The sequence below is a fragment of the Camelus dromedarius genome, chromosome 33, assembly GCF_036321535.1.
Source record: "Camelus dromedarius isolate mCamDro1 chromosome 33, mCamDro1.pat, whole genome shotgun sequence".
Lineage (NCBI taxonomy): Eukaryota > Metazoa > Chordata > Mammalia > Artiodactyla > Camelidae > Camelus > Camelus dromedarius.
The window spans coordinates 1282062-1300753 of record NC_087468.1 but is presented as its reverse complement, the minus strand read 5'-3'; the positions used below and the strand labels follow the sequence as shown (position 1 = coordinate 1300753).

The following is an 18692-nucleotide window of genomic DNA, read 5'->3' as shown; positions in this document are numbered from 1 at the left end:
AAACCAGGTCATCAGTGGCTGCCGCCACCCCCCAGTGGGGACAGGCCTGCAGCCCAGCTCTGCAGCCACTCACAGTGGTGCCCTCTGAGCAGACTCAGAATAAGAAAGGACAGGATACTGGCCCTAGATAGCTTGGTGCTTGTCAAAGGAATGGATTCGGTGAGCCCAAATGTTTGCTTCCTCCCATACATAGAAAAGCACTAAATTCTTTAACTTGAGATGCCTAGTTTTCTTTAGATAACAAGTAATCTTTTATTGTTCCTACTACCTGGTCTTTGTTGTAAAGCTCCTATATATCCTAGCTCCTCCCCTACCTCTTTGGAGCAGTCCCTCAGAGTGATCTGAGAGACTGTCACCCCAGCTCGAGTCCTCCCGCCAATATAAAACATAACTTTTAACTTTTAGGCTGTGCATTTATTTCAGTCAACAGATTTGGCGACCACGAAGGGACCCAGAGCAGAATTTTCTCCACCTGAACTCTCCGAGTAACTGGAGCCTTGGTACAAGCAGTGGCCCTTTGTGCCCATCCGCCTCCTCTGGGAGTCCAGATGAACTTGGGTGAGTCCCTCCTGGTTCTCGGATCTCCCATGTTGGTTGATGATCCTGAGTTTTATTTGGCGGTGTATCCAGGTAACTGGCCCTCCAGTTGAAACATACTGGGGGGAAATACCCACCCAGGTGGAGACATGCTGGGTGGGGCCAGGTTGAAAGATACCGGGAAATACCCACTCAGTGGAGAAGTCCTGAGTGGGTCCCAGTTGATAGATACTGGGGCCTGGACTGAGTGGTTAGGTAAGAGGCTGGTCTAAAGCTTTCCTCAATTTGGCTACCTCCATTAAATTTGTCAGGGTAAAAGTAAAACTCTTATAAGAAACCTTTCAACTCCAGAAATGGGACCCTCCTCCTGGCTGGTAACAGCTTTCTCAGGTGACAGAGAAACTTGCAGGAGCGGTAGAGGCAAAGACATGTCGTGCAGGTGTCCCTGCGGGAAAACCTACTAGCAATTTTATTCTGACAACCTGACCTTAGAATGGGGAATAGAACTTTCAAAACAGAAGAAAAAGAAATGACAGATTGCCAGCCTCCAACTAATAAACCAGCCAGGTCTATTTACTTACAAAACTTACAAATTTAATTGGGAATTTAAAAAACAATCTCACTCTGAAAGTAACTAGCCAGGCCTGATAAAACATTTTCTGGAATTCTGACCTTATAAAAACAAAAGCCCCTTTAGGGGGAACTTGGATTTCTCTTCCTGTGTCCTTGAAATGTAGATGTTTTGTCTTTCTCTGGGTGGGGTGTGTGTGTGTGTGTCTGGGTGGGGTGTGTGTGTGTGTGTGTGTGTGTGTGTTTCCTCTTATTTAAAGGAAGGCTTGGTCGCTGCCATGACGCTGCCATGCAAAGGGTACAAGTATTGTGTGCATGTGGTGGCCAAGCATATAAATTGGGATTCTCGGCAGTTCTTTGTACGAATTCTCAGGCATTTTGCCATTTTGACCTTTGTTGCATCAGCCTGGGCCACAAAGGCCTTTACCTTTTGGGAAGTAAACTTTTGAATTTTATTTAGGCAACACCCCCACTCTCATGTGGAAAAGCCTCTTTATCTTATTGGTTTAAAATCATTATATATATATTAATTGATGGCCATATGATGGATCCTTTAATTTGGAAAAAACTTCTAAATTGGTGAAAGTTAAGAGAACTCTCATTATAAGCAGCCGTTTTATTGGTACCTATTAAAATCAATCAAGTTTAAAGGTGGAAAAATATATCTAAGAACTTAGTTTAAAAGAGGGAAAAGACCAGTTTTGAAAGCTACATTTGTCTTTTCCCTTTCCCCTTAATGGTTTTAGAGATGCTAATAAAAACATTAGAATAATTAATGTTAATTAGGTTGAGTAACTTAAAAAAGGAATGTAAAAATGTCAAAAGATTTTTTCTTAACAAGAAAAAATAAGGGACTTATTCCAAATGGATAAATATTTTAGATGGTTATTTTGAAGGGATAAATAAAATGGACATTTTTGGATCAAGGTACAAGGTTTTGATACTACACTATGTAAAGTTAAAAAAAAAAAAAAGGCCAAAGAGATCACCTACTGGTCCCCAACATTAAAGTTCAAACAAGAACACTTTATTTACCCCAATTTAAAATGTATATATTTATAGGGCTGGAAAAATATATATATAGACTAAGATACTTGATCAGTGATTGGGGCAATAGACCAATTAATCAAATGAAAATTTACAAGGACCTAAGACCTTTGGCTCAAACTTGGTGATCCCAGAGACTTTTATATAAAACTAGATAAAGTGGACAAGAAAAAAAAAAAAGGTTTCTGGCACTCCTTCTAAAAATAAGAAATATTGATTAGACCTAATGAATGTTAAAATTAAAGGTATAAGAGTTAATAAAATTGAGACAAAATTTTGTAAAATTGGTATATTTAAGTGGGCTTTATATAAACCTCTTTTGCTTAATTATGTTGTGGGATAGATGTTTCAATGGAAAAAAGCTTCCCCTTCTTGGTATTATAAGGCTAGACACATACCTGTCCCTCAGAAAATATTAATTAAACAAACTGAAGGAAAACAATAGTGTTGCCTGAGCTATCCAATATAAAGTAAAACTAAAAACTAATATTCAGTGGCTAAAAAAAAAAAAAAAGTGGTTTACCCTGGGTTTAACTTATAACTAACTTATAACTCAAGGAAAACAGATCTTACTAAATGCCTTCTGGAAGCATTTGAAGACATGATAAAGTAAACCTTAAAGTTTTAAAACATGGAATTCTTTGCTTACAGCTCTTCTCACTGATACAGAAAAGCAAATTAAGGAGATACAATTGGGCCTGCGTGACAGAGCAGTTCTCTGGGGAACTGGACGCGTGTGTCTTTGTCTTGCAGATCAGAAATGTAAATACAGCAAACAGTGACCTAGGACTGAGGCTAATTAGCTCAACAAGATAAAACTTAAGGCCAAAGAAAATTTTGGCATTTTAGAACTCAGAACTCTGACGGGTCCTTCAGACTTTGTCAAGAAATCTTAAATGTCTTTTTCATCAATAGTAACCCTTAGTGATTTGAGCAAGCAAATTCAGCTTACTCAAACTGTTATTTATAAGCAGTAAATTTATATTGTAATACCTAACTCCTAAGTAAGTTTTAAAGTGAAGCTATGAGATCTCTAGCTTTTATCTGTTTATAAGTCTGTGTACACATTATAGATATGAGATATTTCTACTGCTTAAAAAAAAAAACAAATTCAAAGAGCTCTGCTTAATTGATGTAAAAATAAGAGCTTACTAATTAAGTATTTTTAAAATAAAAACTGACCAAATTGACTTTCAGGTTCACATGAACTGGAAAATATTTAATATTAAGTTAATGTTTGGTATTGTTTAGTTTAAGTTTGTTCTAATTAATAAAGACTTATTTAGAGTCATCATTATTAAGTACAATATCTTTACTGTACCTAGGTTTAATGAAAGTCAAATAAGATCCTGTTATATCTGTTGCAGGTTTGTCAAAAAAAAATAGTAATGTGGTGTGATAAAATTCTAAGTAAGTTAAATGCAAATGAGATGAGACATTTTGGGTAAATTCTTTAAAATATTATTTTAAATGTATGCTTAAAATAATCTCTAAATATTTGTTATCTTTAAATTCTAGATTTGTGCTAAATTAAGTTAAATGATGGGAGTTTATTAAACAGCTATGCCATTTTCAGATAAAATAAGATTGAAATATCACTTACTTAACATTTGACTTCCTCTTACAGAGAAACTAAAGGTGTTTAAAAATATTAATAAATGTTTGGCACCACCCTGAAATATATTCTCTACTGTTAAGGGAAACATCTCAGTATCCTAGGAAAATAAGGTGAATGTGTAAAGGAATATATAAGGAATGGACTTATATTTTGTTAATGGAAATTAGTGACTTTGTCCTGAAGCTGGTTACTTCTGAATGAAAGAGAAAATAAGAGACAAAATAATATGAGTATAGAAAGTTGTGGAAGGCTTGTGGCAGAGGAACCCTGAGGAAAGAGTTTTGTACATGGTCGGGATTGGCTAAGTTTAGAGTAAATTTGGTCAAAGTAAATGAATCTTAGAAGTAACCTGGTAAAAGACTAGATTTGGTTTTCTCTATGTTAAATGGACAAAGTTTTCTTAAAATGTTAATCTCCCTTCAGTAACAGATTGTAAACTACTTATACTCCCTAAGTGATCTGTTCTGCCTTTACCTTTGAAATATTTACTTGTTAATGAGTAAGTACTACTTTACAGTGATCTATACTTTTATCTGACCAAGTGTTCTGAAACCTTTTAACAAGCTTCACAAATATCAATTTCTGATTAAAGTTCTTTTGACCTCCAGTTAACTTTGGGATGCTACAGAGGGCCCCTGAAACATCCCAAAGAGAGATTTTAAAGTAGTAAGTTTCATTTGGTATGTTAAATAACATGAGAAGTATTGTCAAATGAATAATAAATCTTCCTAGGTTATATTGTATGAGAAAATATTATTAATATAGATATTCTAGAATTTATATGGACTCCCTAAAATTCTGGTATATCTGAAATGTTGCCAGTCATAATTCTGGTTATTGTGACCACGTTTATTTATCGATTACAGTGTAACATGTTTAACCATGCCTTTAAATCTTTTCTCATTTATAGACAGTTATTGTTTTATTCTGATGATTTTACAAAATGCTTTCTTTTCAAGGAGATTTACTGGTTTCTAGTCAATTTCAAACTATAGCACTGAACTAAACTGGGTAAGAAATGTTAAAGATCTAATGAAAACTCTGATTTCATAACACTGTTAACAAAAGGATTAGTTACATGGGACTGAGTAAACTGATGAATATGGTTATAATTTTTGATTTTATCTGAAATATTACTGGCTTTAATCTGTTTCCCAGACATAAAGAAACTCTTCTCTTTAAGCTAGTTATGACTCATAACAATTTGATGAATTATACCTATGTAAGCAGACTTGGAACAGTTATCTTTTCTCTCTATCTGATCCCTCCAGAGAATGGAAACTCTTTAGGTCACCAGTGGCTCAATCAGATAAATTAAAAAGTTCATCTCCTAACAGATATATGAATCTCAAGATATTTTAAGGACCTTAAAGAGAAAACAATTTACCTAAATCTGTAAGGCAAAAATCTGTGACAACCCCTTGACATGGCTTTCCTGGCCTTAGGAAACCTTATTTACATTTTAGCCTGAGACTCCTTATTAAAAGTTCCAACACAGCCAATTTAGAGCCTATGTGATCAAATAATTAGACTTAACTTGTAAATAAATTAATCTTGATTTCATTATATTTCATAAAAATGAGGGAACTTTAGAGACAAAAATATTATATTTTAGTGGATATTAAATTCTAGTGTTGTTGAGGTCTATATTTACTAAGATACTTTCCAAATCATTCCTTGCTGTTATGTTACATTGATGCAAAGTTTAATTGAATTATTAAAAGGACACACTGTATGTTTGTTTCAGAAGCTAAGTAATCTATCCTTGGATAAAGATCCGATGCCCATGACCTGTGGCCAGGGGATTATGCATACTGGAATAGACATGACGTAAAGAACTGTCTCCAACCTGAATGAAAGGACCCTTTACCAGGTACTCTTAACTAGACCATGCACAGTGAAAGCTAAAGGAAATTGACTTTTGGATTAGTTTCCAGTCAGAAAGAGCCCCTGCAGTGCACTGGCCTATAGAGCACTGCTCACCTTAAAACAATGCTCAAATGAAGAAAAATCTACCAGGTCTGGATGAGAAGAAGATGACATCTGAGGTAGACAGCTGACCCAAGACACCGGACCAGGTCTGTATATACCAATTATTTTGATATTTGCTTACACCTTTAATTATGAACTAATCCAATTGTTAGGTTTATGGTAAATTACCTATGTCTCGTACTTCTGTGTTACCTTGGTGGGTTTCCCTACTCCAAGGCTCTAACTAGATAGCCTTCAGAAAATTTATTCTAAAGAGGAATGATAGTCTGTTTAGGCCACTATTGACATTACAAGGTGGGAGACCTTACCTGGCCAATTAATAATAACTGCTCTGAACCTGACCATAAATATAAATTTCCTTATAAGATCACTCAAGCTCAATCAGAAACACAAGCAAAATTTTAACCCCGAAATGTAACTTCTCAACTATTAAATCCTTACTTGTGACTTTATTAACATTACTAGCTATATTACTTATATCCTGTCTATTTTATAAAATTGTTCTTTCCTCCATTTCCCAGTGTGTAACTAGGCCTCCAACAAGATTGATGATGGCTAAACATCTTGAGGAAATAGATAAAATTTATAACCCTGCATAAAATAATTGTAATAGTGTGATTCTAGGTATGGGAATGAGCAATGAGGGGTAAACATCTCCTGGATCATAATAGACTAGTAAGACAGGCGATCCAGAGAACTTTTAATATCGACAGGGCCTGATCCAAAACTGGCACTTTGAGTGGCATGTCAACAGATTCTTCACCTGATCTTGTGAAGGAAAAGCCCAGATGGGCTAACGAGCTAAGTCACAAATCTAAGTGTGATAAGTGCTGGTTTACTAATATAAGTTCTGCTGGGCTAACTCGTAAATCTGAAGTTTAGTGTCAGTTTACTGGGCTAACAAGCTAACTCGTAAATCCAAGCTCAACAAGTGTCAGTAACGTGATCTGTTCCAAATTGATAAGATCCAGTGTACTGATTCCTTGCTTTTTGTTGTTTGAACCTTATTGGCCAATAGCCCCATACTTGTAATTAACCCTATAAAACCTCATGCGCACGTCTTGGAGGTGCTCAGAGCTTTGGAGCAGAAGCCCCTCTGAGCCCGCCGGTGTAATAAATCTGAGTACTCCAACCCTCCGAGTGGTGCTTGTTTCTTGGCTGGCCTGTCATTTCCGTAACAATCTAGGAATGAGCCATCCTAGCACCGTGGGACAAAATTGTTCACGAAATGTCTCCCAAAATATTGGTCGAATTTAGGACCAAGAGGGAGCATTGTGAATGAAAATACTGCAATGTGAGTGAAAATACTGCAACCACTACAGTAAACAGAATGCTGACACTAAGTCATCAGCGGCTGCCGCCTCTCCCCAGTGAGGACAGGTCTGCAGCACAGTCTCTGCAGCCACTCACAATGGTGCACCCTGAGTGGACTCAGAATAAGAAAGGACAGGATACTGGCCCTAGATAGCTAGGTACTCGTCAAAGGGATGGATTAGGTGAGCCCAAATGTTTGCTTCCTCCCATACATAGAAAAGCACTAAATTCTTTAACTTGAGATGCCTGGTTTTCTTTAGATAACAAGTAATCTTTTATTGTTCCAACTACCTGGCCTTTGTTGTAAAGCTCCTCTATATCCTAGCTCCTCCCCTGCCTCTCTGGAGCAGTCCCTCAGAGCCATCTGAGAGGCTGTCATCCCGGCTGAGTCCTCCCGTGAAATAAAACATAACTCTTAACTTTTAGGCTGCACACTTATTTCAGTTGACACCCACATCTGTTTTCCTGCATCACAACCACACTGGAATAAGCTTAACACCAGCGACAGTTAATTCATTACAGGATGTTTTGTGTTGATGGTTCTGATGTTGGAATTATCTCTGAACTTAGCCCTTCTACAGCTATCATTCTGAAATTCTGTCTTCCTTGAAGGTGTCGACTGAAATAAGTGTGCAGCCTAAAAGTTAAAAGTTATGTTTTATTTGGTGGGAGGACTCGAGCCGGGATGACAGCCTCTCAGATCTCTCTGAGGGACTGCTCCAGAGAGGCAGGGGAGGAGCTAGGATATAGAGGAGCTTTACAACAAAGGCCAGGTAGTTGGAACAATAAAAGATTGCTTGTTATCTAAAGAAAACCAGGCATCTCAAGTTAAAGAATTTAGTGCTTTTCTATGTATGGGAGGAAGCAAATATTTGGGCCCACCGAATCCATTCCTTTGACGAGCACCTAGTTATCTAGGGCCAGTATCCTGTCCTTTCTTATTCTGAGTCCACTCAGGGTGCACCATTGTGAGTGGCTGCAGAGGCTGTGCTGCAGACCTGTCCTCATTGGGGAGAGGCGGCAGCCACTGATGACTTAGTGTCAGCATTCTGTTTACTGAAATGGTTGCAGTATTTTCATTCACATTACAGTATTTTTGTTCACAGGGGCATGAGAAGGGCTGTGTCTCAGGTCTCAGTTGAGCCCCTGGGAAATGCCCCTTGAAGTGTGGGTCCTTGGCTTCATGCAGTAAAGGATTCAAGAGCAAGCCACAGTTGAGTAAAGGTAGATTTATTCAGAGAGATACATTGAAAGGCAAGAGAAAAGCCTCAAGGTGTGGGGGTTGGGTGCTCAGATTAAATTTAGGTACACATTCCATGGACAGAATTCCATCTCAGAAGAGGAAGAGAGAGAAAGGGGCCATGAGGCACTGTGTTGCTGGTTTTTATGGGCTTGGTGGCTTCATATGCTAATAAGTGGAAGGACCAGTGTAAGGGGAAGGGGCTGGGATTCCCAGGAAGCTGGCCATTTTCCACTCTTTGACCTTTTCTGGCTAGCCTTGGGACTGCCATGGTGCCTGTGGGTGTGTTATTCACCATGTTAATATATTACAATGGGCTTATAATGAAGCTCAAGATCTACTACAAGTTAAATCTGTCATCATCCTGAGCCTCAAGGCCTCCTGGGGGTTGAATCTTGCACCATTTTGATGTTAATTGCTGTAGCCTTCCTTGAATGGCTGTGCCCTGCCCCCTTCCTGTCTCAGTTGTAAGACAGGTTAAGGTCTCTGCATATTATGTTTTCTTTTATTCTTCCTCACTTCATCATTTCCTTTTCCAAATAAAACAATTACTGTGTTTTCTCAATGAACTAGCTTTGAAGAATCAAACAAAAATCACACGTGGTTGCATCTTGAGGGAACATTGGCTCCTGTCACTGAAGAAAAATTGAAGCAATTCCAAAAACAAATAGGAACAAGAGACACTTTTTCAGGGATGTCAACAGGTATGGTTCTTCAGCTCATAATGATTTGCTATGAGATCTTTGGTTTTAAAAATAAGGCATTTAAAAATATTTGTGTCCATTTAACAGGTAATGGGAATTCTGGCAGTATGAGGAAGTAATCAATTGACTGGTATGCACATTTGTCATAGGCAGAATTAAAGTGGTTCTGGATTCAAAAAAATCTGGCTTTAGGCTTTGCTTCACCACCTGCTGTGCAGCCTTAGGCAAATCACATCCCCCCTCTGTGTCAGTTTTCCCATCTGTGAAATGGGAATGAGACTGACAGTACCTGTCTCATAAAAATGGTTGTGAAATTAAGATAAGACAGCACTCGTCTCCTAGAGCTCTGCAGCAAAGGCAGGCTGATTCTGCCTCCACACTTCCTGCCTGGGGAGCCACCCTTCCCTAGTCAGAGTTAAAAGAATATGGATTAAGGGGGTTTTCACTGGTGTAGTGAGCCAGGGGCTTAGATGGGCCCATGCCCCTGTGGGAAACCAGGCTTCTGAAGGTGCAGGTCCTACACCCTGGCTCTCCCTGATGGACATGGGGCCTTTGTCACAGCTTCTGCTAAACCTACCCTGTCAGGGCCTGGCTGGGCCGACACAGCCTTCCACAGGCTCAGAGAACAGAGACCTGGGTGGGCTTTTCTTGGCTACCCAAGTTTTCTCTTGCTTTACACTTAAAAGCCACTTATGTGACATTAAAGCCACATTAGGAAGTATATATATTTAAATCATAAAAATAAAAGACAGTGCAGACCAACCTGAGTGCTCTCCACACAGTAACCAGTTAAAGCATATTTCCTGTGATTAATTTTATAGCCGTGTTTCCTTAGAAACTGTCTTATTTTTTCTTTCATTTTCCGTAATGTTTTTCAATAGATAATATTGGCTATCTTTGGAATTATGTTCAGAAATATGAATCTGAAATCAATTGCCAATGTCCTGAGATTGAAAAAATTTGACTTAAAAGTGGGAGAAAATGTATTTGTCCTGTAGAAGTCAGACATTTATTCTGTGTGATGGCATCTTGGTGAAGCTGACCTGACAGGCCGGCAGAACAAGTTTTGTGATCTCCAGCATGAGACCTCACCTTCATTTACTCCCCACCACTCCCCCCTCTTTTTAAATTTTCTCCTCTTTCCATCTCACTACCATTTTCTCCCTTGACAATAGTAGCCTAAGCCTTGAGCCTGCCAATAAGAAGCATTTTCACTCCAGGGACATCCTGAGAAAGTGTTACTGCATCAAAGATGACAGCATTTACTGCAAATGAAATGGTATTGATTTTGCAGGACACACAGCCCTAGAGTTAGTGACAGCCATCCAGATCCTCTGCCTGCCATTCTGCGATTGCTGCGCAGAGCATGCCCTTTAAGGAACAGACCCATAAGTATGCCAGCCACCCCTCACACACACAAGAACACAAGATTTGTATGTTAACATATGTACGTATGTTTCTGGGTTTCAAGAATTCTGCAGATAATTAAGCACAGACTATCTGCCAGGCATTAGGCCAGGCATGGTGAGACAGTTCAGAGTTTCATTAGATTTCCGAAGGTCCTTGGTTTTCATCAGATTCTTAGTTTTAAAGAGGTTAATAAGCCAGAGCAACTAAGCACAGATTGCCACTGATCTCACTGTCTGAGTCCCATTTTAGCTCAAGCCAGGTGCTGAGCTGGGTCTAGGCTTTGCTTTGCCTCATCCTGATCTTCCAGAAACACCTAGTCTCTACCTCCTTGCTTACAGAGAGTTCCAGAACAATACTGACTACCCAATGTGGCTCCATCCAGTTTCCTCACGCTAGAAAGATGGGCCAAAAACAGAAAAAAAGAAGATACAAATGTCACCAAGTCCAAACTAATTCTGCTCACCACACAGCAGGCCAGTAAATTAGGAGACATTGTCTTGGGGCAAGGAGTAGCTTCTTTATTTAGAAAGCCATTCAGAAAGCCGGCAGACCAAGAAGATGGCAGGCTAAAGTCCTGGAGAACCACCTTCCCCAAGTCAGAATTCAGGCTCCTTCCTACTTGCTTGGTTGTTGCAAATTTCTTGGCATAGGAATTCTTTGTTCTTGGAATCCTGTGTTCTTGCAGCTGTCCACGTTGGTCAGATCATGGTGCCCCTGTAAACCTACAGCAAAATAAATGTTATTTTATATTCTGCAACTTGTTATCTTTATATGAATGGAAATGTATTAATACCCTTAAAGCTCAGAGCCTTGAGAATAGGCTCTCCTGTACATTTCAGGCTATTGACAACATTGTTTCACAAAAGGTGCAGAGTTGGCAAGACTGAGCCTAGAAAACAGGGCGCAGGGTTAAAGTGAAAGGAACAGATCTAATATGGAGTCGGGTTTGTTCTTTTCTATCACACAAACAGCCACCCTGGCCTTTCCATCCCTGGTGTGCAAAATCGGGACGTGGTTTTTCTTGCAGTCACTCACCCACCTACCCCTGTGAAATGCAGTAAAATATACTGACAGGCTCGTTGGCTTTGGAAAGTTCTGCAACTTTTTTGTTTACTAAGTGTTTTGAGCATTTTGGAAAGAATTGTTTTCAGCTAGCAAATTGTCTTCTGAGAAAATTGAATCAGTTTGTAAAAGATTTTAAGTCTTACTCAAAAACAAGAAATTTAAAGGCTAAAAACATTTAAAGGATGTATCTTTCATGAGCACATATGCTAAAGTTATATAGGTCCTGCTGACTTAACTAAAATGTAACTTAACTAAAATGTAACTTTCTATTTATAAAAAGGAAAATGAAAAATTGTGTAATCAAGTGAAAGATCTCCAAGAACAAAACAAAAATGAGAAGCGAATGTTCAAGGAAAACCAGAGCTTATTCAGCCAGTTTCCTTAAAGTAAGTCCTTTTTAAATACTTAAAATTAAATTGATTCATCTTATTGTTATATTAATAATACATTTAGTTACACTTAGAAATTTAAAAAGTTATACAGATTTTCAGTTTTGTAACTTTCATAATTTTAGTTTTCAGTGGATTTTCTTTCGGCATTAGATGATTAGTACACACTTCAGTATTTTCAGCATATTCATATTTGAATTTGACATCAGTTTAAGGAAATTGAACAGCCCTTATGATCAATCATTAAGCCTGGGACACATGTAATGCATCTCAGTAATGATGCTTTTAGTAATAATAGTAAAATAAATATACAGTATCATTTACTGTCTTAGGTTGGGTTCCGAATAATTAGAGCCTGAGCTGGGGGTCCTTGTGGAGGTGACTTCCTGCAGGATAACTCTCAGGAGAAGGGGAGTGGGAGAAGCAAGGTGGGGTTGGGCAGGGGGAGGGAGGGTGAGTGACACCATGGTCCCAGCCAGAGGCTGGTGTCATTCTTCTCTTATCAGGAAGCTCAGGAGAACAGACTGCACACCAGAGTTGGTCCCCAACTGAGGCAAGTGGGGAAAAGCCATTTGTGCCCCCAGCCAGTCAGTCTCTGGCTGAATTGTGCCCCAGGAAGTGGGTGGGGCTATCCTCTGGACCAGGGGCAGGGGCTGCCATTTGGCAAGGGCATTTCTCCAGAGACAGGGAGCCTGTGAGTGGTGAGAACCAGCACTCACTGTGGCAGCTGGCAGAGCACCAGCACCTACTTAGGAATCAAGCTCCACACTGTAAGGGCTCTAGATGTTACTACATCCACCTTTAACATGTTAAGTGAAGAAGCTGAACCGACAGCCATGGGCAAGCTAGGGTCCTGTCTTCTTTTAGGAAGTGACTGATTATTTCACCTAGACATTCAAATAGGACTGCTGTCAGAAGAAACTTCTTTGGCTGTGAATGTCATGTGTGTTACATTTTTTCACATACTTCTTCCATTTTTTTGTAAGATAACTTAGGGCATAAGAGGAAGGGCTGCTGGTAGCTCACACTGATCTTTCATGCAAAATAGAAAAAGACACACATCGTACAGACAAAGCTAGAAAGGACACAGGTTGGCAAGTGAGGGCACTTTTGTATAAAATGGGGGGGTGGAAGGGAGCTCCTTTCCCCAGGCCAAGGCTAATGATCTGCCCAGTTCTGATGCATGAAGATTTACCTCTGCTTTCTTTCCAAATGCTTCAGTAAAGTCTTTCAAAATTTCACATCTTATATTGCCTGGTTTTTAAAAGAGAAGATCTATTCCAGGGTCCAAAACTGAAGCTCTAAATACTTTTCATAATGAAATAAATGATTTCTTTAGTACATTTGGGTTAGATGATCACATATGGAGTCCTAAACTCCTTTTATAATGTCTCTGGAAAAACAGAAGAATTGATTCTAAGGTTCAGGTAGTAGACTATTTGGTTGGTTGGTTAGTTTCCGCATGTATGACTGGCAATTTGTGTTTCTCAGAAAGGAGTCTAGAATGATATGACAGGGGGCACAGACCCCACAGGAAAAATGCTGCAAATCTTTCTGGGACATTGATTTGTTTTTTCTCTGAGAATTGGCAGGAAGTATTTTTATATTCCTAATAAACCAATACTCTTAGGGTTTCTGTTCTTTTAGATTCCACATAAACATTTCCCTTAAAGTATACCCCTCATTTACTATTTTACTCTTTAGAGAAAGTAAACTTTTTATCTTCAGTGACACAGAGTTCCACTGTGCATTTGTTTTTAATTTTTAAGAACTGAATGTTTTCTACTGAAATGAGTAAGGACCAGAGTGGTGGACAATAAGGTCAGAGAGGCAGCCAGAGGCCCCTGAGTGTGTCTCCACAGTAAAATCTTGAAGAACCTCAGGGCTCTACTGAAATGACATACACAGAAGGTCACGTGGAAGATTCAGCAATTAAATGATGCAGCCAAAACCCATGATTATACAGGGCTTTATGGATGGACTTATTTTCTTGGTAAGACTGGATTTTAACGTAGTGTGATACCAAACTTCTGACAGTTTTTATTTTGAAACTGAACTGTACCAAGAGTCCTGCCATGAATCTGAGAGTTCCTTCAGCAGTTCTGAGTTGAGTCCCATGTTCATTTACTGAGCACCTGCCCTCTGCTTAGTGCCATCAGGTAACAAGGTGGTGACATCAGCCTAGGTCCCCACAGAGCTTGCAGCTTGTTAAAGAGAAAAGGCCTTCACACAGGTCAGGGTCATGGGAAACAAAGCCCTGAGCGCTGTGCTGGAGGGACATGGAAGGTTGGTGGGGATGTGGGAGGGGGGATCAGGAAGAGCCGCACTTGAACTCAGTCTTGAAGGATAAGTGTGACTATGTGAAGCAGAGGAATGAGGGTACTGAGAGGTGTGTGGAATGTTGGGCACATTGAGATTTTCACTTTTTTTTCCTTGATGGGCCAAGCTTTGTGTGTGTGTGTGATACAAGGGTGAGCAAAATCAAGTTCTGCTTTCAAGTAAATATATACTGTGTCAGGTGCAGATGAGTGTTTTGAGAAGAAAATAAAGCAGGACACCTGGGGGCCAGGATGGGGGCTGCCATTTTAGAAAGAGGGATCATGGAAGGCCTTCCTGGGGCAGCACCTGAGCAGAAGTCCTGAGCCAGTGCAGGGGCGAGACACCTGGTTCCGGGGGGCAGAGCTGCAGGCAGGGGAAGCAGTCAGTGAAAACACCCTGGGGTAGGAGTGTGCTGGGCGTGTTCCCAGCCAGCCAGGGGGTCTCTGCAGCCGGAGTGGAGCAGGAGGGGGAAGATAGTGCGTCAGAGGAGCGGGCAACACTGGGTCGTGCGACACTGAAGGCCATGGTAAGAAGGACTTTGGATTTACCTTAAGAGAGGGGAGCCACCAGAGAGTTTCAGATGGAGGAGTGATATTAATGGACTCTTCAAAACAATTAACCTCTTCCTGTGTGGAGGACAGACCACAGGTGCCCAGAGGGGAAGAGGAGGGCTAGTTAGGGGGTCGTCGTCATCCGGGAGCAGTGAGAGTGGTGGTGGGAAGGGCCCTGAAGCTGTGCTGAGCTACATGCTCAGAGCTGGCTCTGGTGGGCTCCGGTGGGCTCCGGTGGGCTCCGGGAAGCTCTGAGAAGCTCTGAGACCCTCGATATCATTTGGAGGGGGTGGGGTAAAATCAGAGCTAAAATTTAGGGAAGATAATCAGCAGCAGAACAGGATGAATGGGGTAAAAGGGAGCCTATAGCACAATCTGTTGTGGTTAGGAATAATTTGCTTTTATATTTCTAGGAGTATCAAGAAAGAAAACCTGTTTATTGGAAGACCTCAAAAGACTGAAGCAAGACCAGCAAGCTCTTGAAGCAGACTTGGAAAAATGAAGAAAGAGACCAAGCCAGAGAGCAGGTGCGTGCACCTCAGGGAACACGCCGAGCTGGGATGGTTACTTTATACTCGTAACTGTGCTGAACTTGAGTTCAAGTAATAGCAATTGGATAACGTAAGCAAAATGCTATTCCTAGAAGTATATTGTAATTTTAGAAACTTTTAAAAATTAGTTATTAAGAGGTATTTGTATTTGATTGGTTTCAGCAGCAATAATTGCAAGATTGAAGAAATTCAAAGATTATTTTGAATTTGAAACACTGTGTGCGCAGCTGTTCGCAGTCCTCCCAGCCAGATCGCGACCTCCCCGGGCCGGTCTCCCTTTTTATCCCTGGGCCTGAAACGTAAGCTCTCAAGTGCTTGACAGATGAACAGACAACACCATGCTGTGTTTGTAGAAGACACGAGGGTGAATACGGTGTTCCCCACTGGGGGAAACAAAGGAGGAGTAAGCCAAGGATGCAGAAAAGTATAATATTTAAAAAAAAAATAGAAATAAACAGGAAGTTTCCAGCAAGGATTTCAGGGAGGAGAAGCGTCTGAGCTGGGTCCTGGCAGGTGGAGGGCCTCAGGAGGGGAGGCGGGAGGCCGCGCAGCTGTGTCTCGTGGGCGTGTCATTGAGCGCACCTGGGCCGCTGGCGGGCAGGACACAGGGCCAGAAAGGTCAATAGGACGAGCCCTTGTGCCAGAGGAAGGATGTTTTCTCTGTGATTTTATGATCTTCATTGTAAGATACATACAAAGTCCACTAACCTGTTTGTAAGAAATGTACTTTCCTCGTCTGTAAAATAGAACAGTAATCATTGCTCCCATCATGTGTTTGTTGTGTTAAATATAATCATACAAACTTTGAGAATTGTGACTGTGAACACAGCCTTGTTTTACTAACACAATAGACTTGACACAACGTTGCATTTTTTTTTTTGCCTGTTATTTTTTCATAATGTTTTCATTAGATACGCATTGGTTTTCATGTGGAATATTTTTATTTAGTTATTTCCATATTTTGAAAAATTACATTTGGGTTATTGAGTTACTTAATCTTATAGGTGAAAAATTATAAGAAATAAAAATTTTAGAAGAAACACATAAGAAATGAATCATCTGCAGAAAAGATTACAGTGGTGTGCTGAAAATCATGAGCTGGGTAACGATGCAGCTCAGCTTAAGGAAGCAAGTGAAGAAACTGAGAAGCTCAGACCTGAGGTGATAGATCGCTCCAGAATGTGCTCCTGTAGGTGAACGCTGCTTGCTGTAACAGTCAGCTCTTAGCCCTGTGTCACTGAACCAGGGCTCTAAATTCTGTTAATTAAAACAGCTGATTTGGGTTTGGTTTGCTTTTCTTTGTGTAGTCTGTTTTAGATTAGACTGAGAATACAGTCCACTGTCCATATCTAGGGGCTCCCTATCCAACAGATTCAACCAACTGTGGATTGAAAATATTCGGGGAAAAGCAGAAAGTTCCAAAAAATAACACTTGAATTTGCCACACACCAGTAACTACTTATATAGCATTCACATTGCCTTAGATACCATGAGTAATCTAGAGATGATTTAAAGTACACAGGAGGATGCATGTAAGTTCCATGCAAGTCCTATGCCATTTTATATAAGAGGCTTCAGCATCCATGGATGTTGGCATCTGGGGGGTCCTGGAACCTCTGAATGCTGCCTGTACCACGCTCCTCCGGTCTCTCTCCTCCAGCCCTGCCAGACTGCTTTCTGATTCTTGAACAGGCCAAACTCACTGCACTTCACGTTTGGCCCCTAGAAATACCCATTACTTTCTGAGCATGGCTCTGCTTCAATAAGAAGGGCTGCATTGCCACTAGAGAAGACAGTATGGAGGTTTCTTAAAAAACTAAAAATAGACTTATGATCCAGCCTTCCCACTCCCGGGCATATATCAGGAGAACTCTTAATTTGAAAAGACACATGCACGTCAATGTTCACAGCAGCACTATTTATAATAGCCAGGACATGGAAACAATGCAAATGTCCATCGACAGGTGACTGGATAAAGAAGTAGTGCTATATTTATACACTGGAATACCACTCGGCTATTAAAAAGAACAAAATGATGCCATTTGCAGCAGCATGGATGGACTTGGAGGTAGTCATTCTGAGTGAAGTAAGCCAGAAAAAGAAAAATGCCATACGATATCACTTATATGTGGAATCTAAAAAAAGACACACATGAACTTAACTACAAAAGAGAAACAGACCCACAGACATTGGGAAACAAACTTTTAGTTACCAGGGAGAGAAGGGGATGGGAAGGGATAAATTTGGGAATTCGAAAATTGCCCCTCTTGGGGAGTGATGGAAATGTTAGCTATCTTGATTGTGGTGATGGTTTTCTGGGTGTAGACATCTATCAAATTCATCAAATAGTACATGTGAAATATGTGTAATTTACTGAACAGGAATCACCACAATAAAGTTGTTTTTAAAAAGAAAAGATTGGCGGCATTGTGTCCTACGTTTTTATGTGTCTTCAGTGAGTGGGTCTTCAAGTTTCTGGTCTGCCATATTTTCTGAACCAGAAGTGCCTTCCTTCCCTTTCCTTTGATAAACTGTCAGTGGGTGGCATTTATTCCCGTGGCTTCAACCGCTCTCTGTCCACTGATTAACTGTCAAATCTTTTCCAGCATGGACATCTCAGTTTAGTCCCAGAAATACACTTATAATTGACAAGTAGACATTCCCACTTGATTAGCCCATAAAAATCTCAAGCTCTGTATGTTTGAATTTACACTCGCTCAGAACTAGGTTTACTTCTTCAAACAATGGCATCACTATCCCATCTGTATTCCGTGCCATACACCTGGGAGTTTTCCTTTACTTTTCCACTCCCTCACCCCCGTCAGTACTACAATACTATTCCTTAATGTCCCCAAACTAAGACCCTGCTCCTCGCTCCCCACTGCATTAATTCACACCCCTTGCTAGTCACCCCAGTGCTGTTCTTTAGAGTGAACAATCCACTTTGCTCACTTTTAATGACTAACCTGTGTCACTCTCCTCCTTAAAACCCCAAAGAATTCCCCGCTGCGTATGTGAGGAGTTCCACGCTCCCTGATTTAAAATTACACCTTCTCATCACCTAGTTGCTGCTTTTTTTCAGCCTCAGCTTCCGTTAGTTCCCCACAGCCTCTAGCCTCACTGACCTTCCTTCCCTAAGTGCAAAGTGCTCTTAGACACGACCAGGCGTCTGCACGAGACACGCAAGCTGCTGAGAATCCCGTCCCCACCTCGCACTCTCCTGGTCTAGAGATTTGCTGGCATCCTTCAGATGTCAGTGCAGGAGGCATTTCCTCTCTGACACCTTCCCTACCTTCTAGAACCCTGCCCCAGGCAGTGCAAGGGCCCCTCTGAACATACAGTATACATGATGCCAAGTGACTCTTACCACATTGTTTTGAAAACC

General features: G+C 40.5%; 1 long non-coding RNA gene across 5 annotated transcripts in view; it reads left to right on the top strand.

Annotated features, from left to right (window-relative positions):
• LOC135319840 (uncharacterized) overlaps positions 1–17717 on the top strand; it is a 63105-nt gene extending 45388 nt beyond the window's left edge. For 3 of the 5 annotated variants that reach the window (XR_010378736.1, XR_010378737.1, XR_010378733.1), the window contains 6 exons: positions 424–558; positions 5520–5850; positions 8892–9022; positions 11778–11883; positions 15170–15283; positions 15473–17717. This is a non-coding gene — a long non-coding RNA (uncharacterized LOC135319840). Of the gene's footprint in view, positions 1–423; positions 559–5519; positions 5851–8891; positions 9023–11777; positions 11884–15169; positions 15284–15469 lie in introns of all 5 variants that reach the window. The other 2 variants (XR_010378735.1, XR_010378734.1) reach the window with 2 other exon arrangements.
• Positions 17718–18692: the final 975 nt, after the last annotated feature.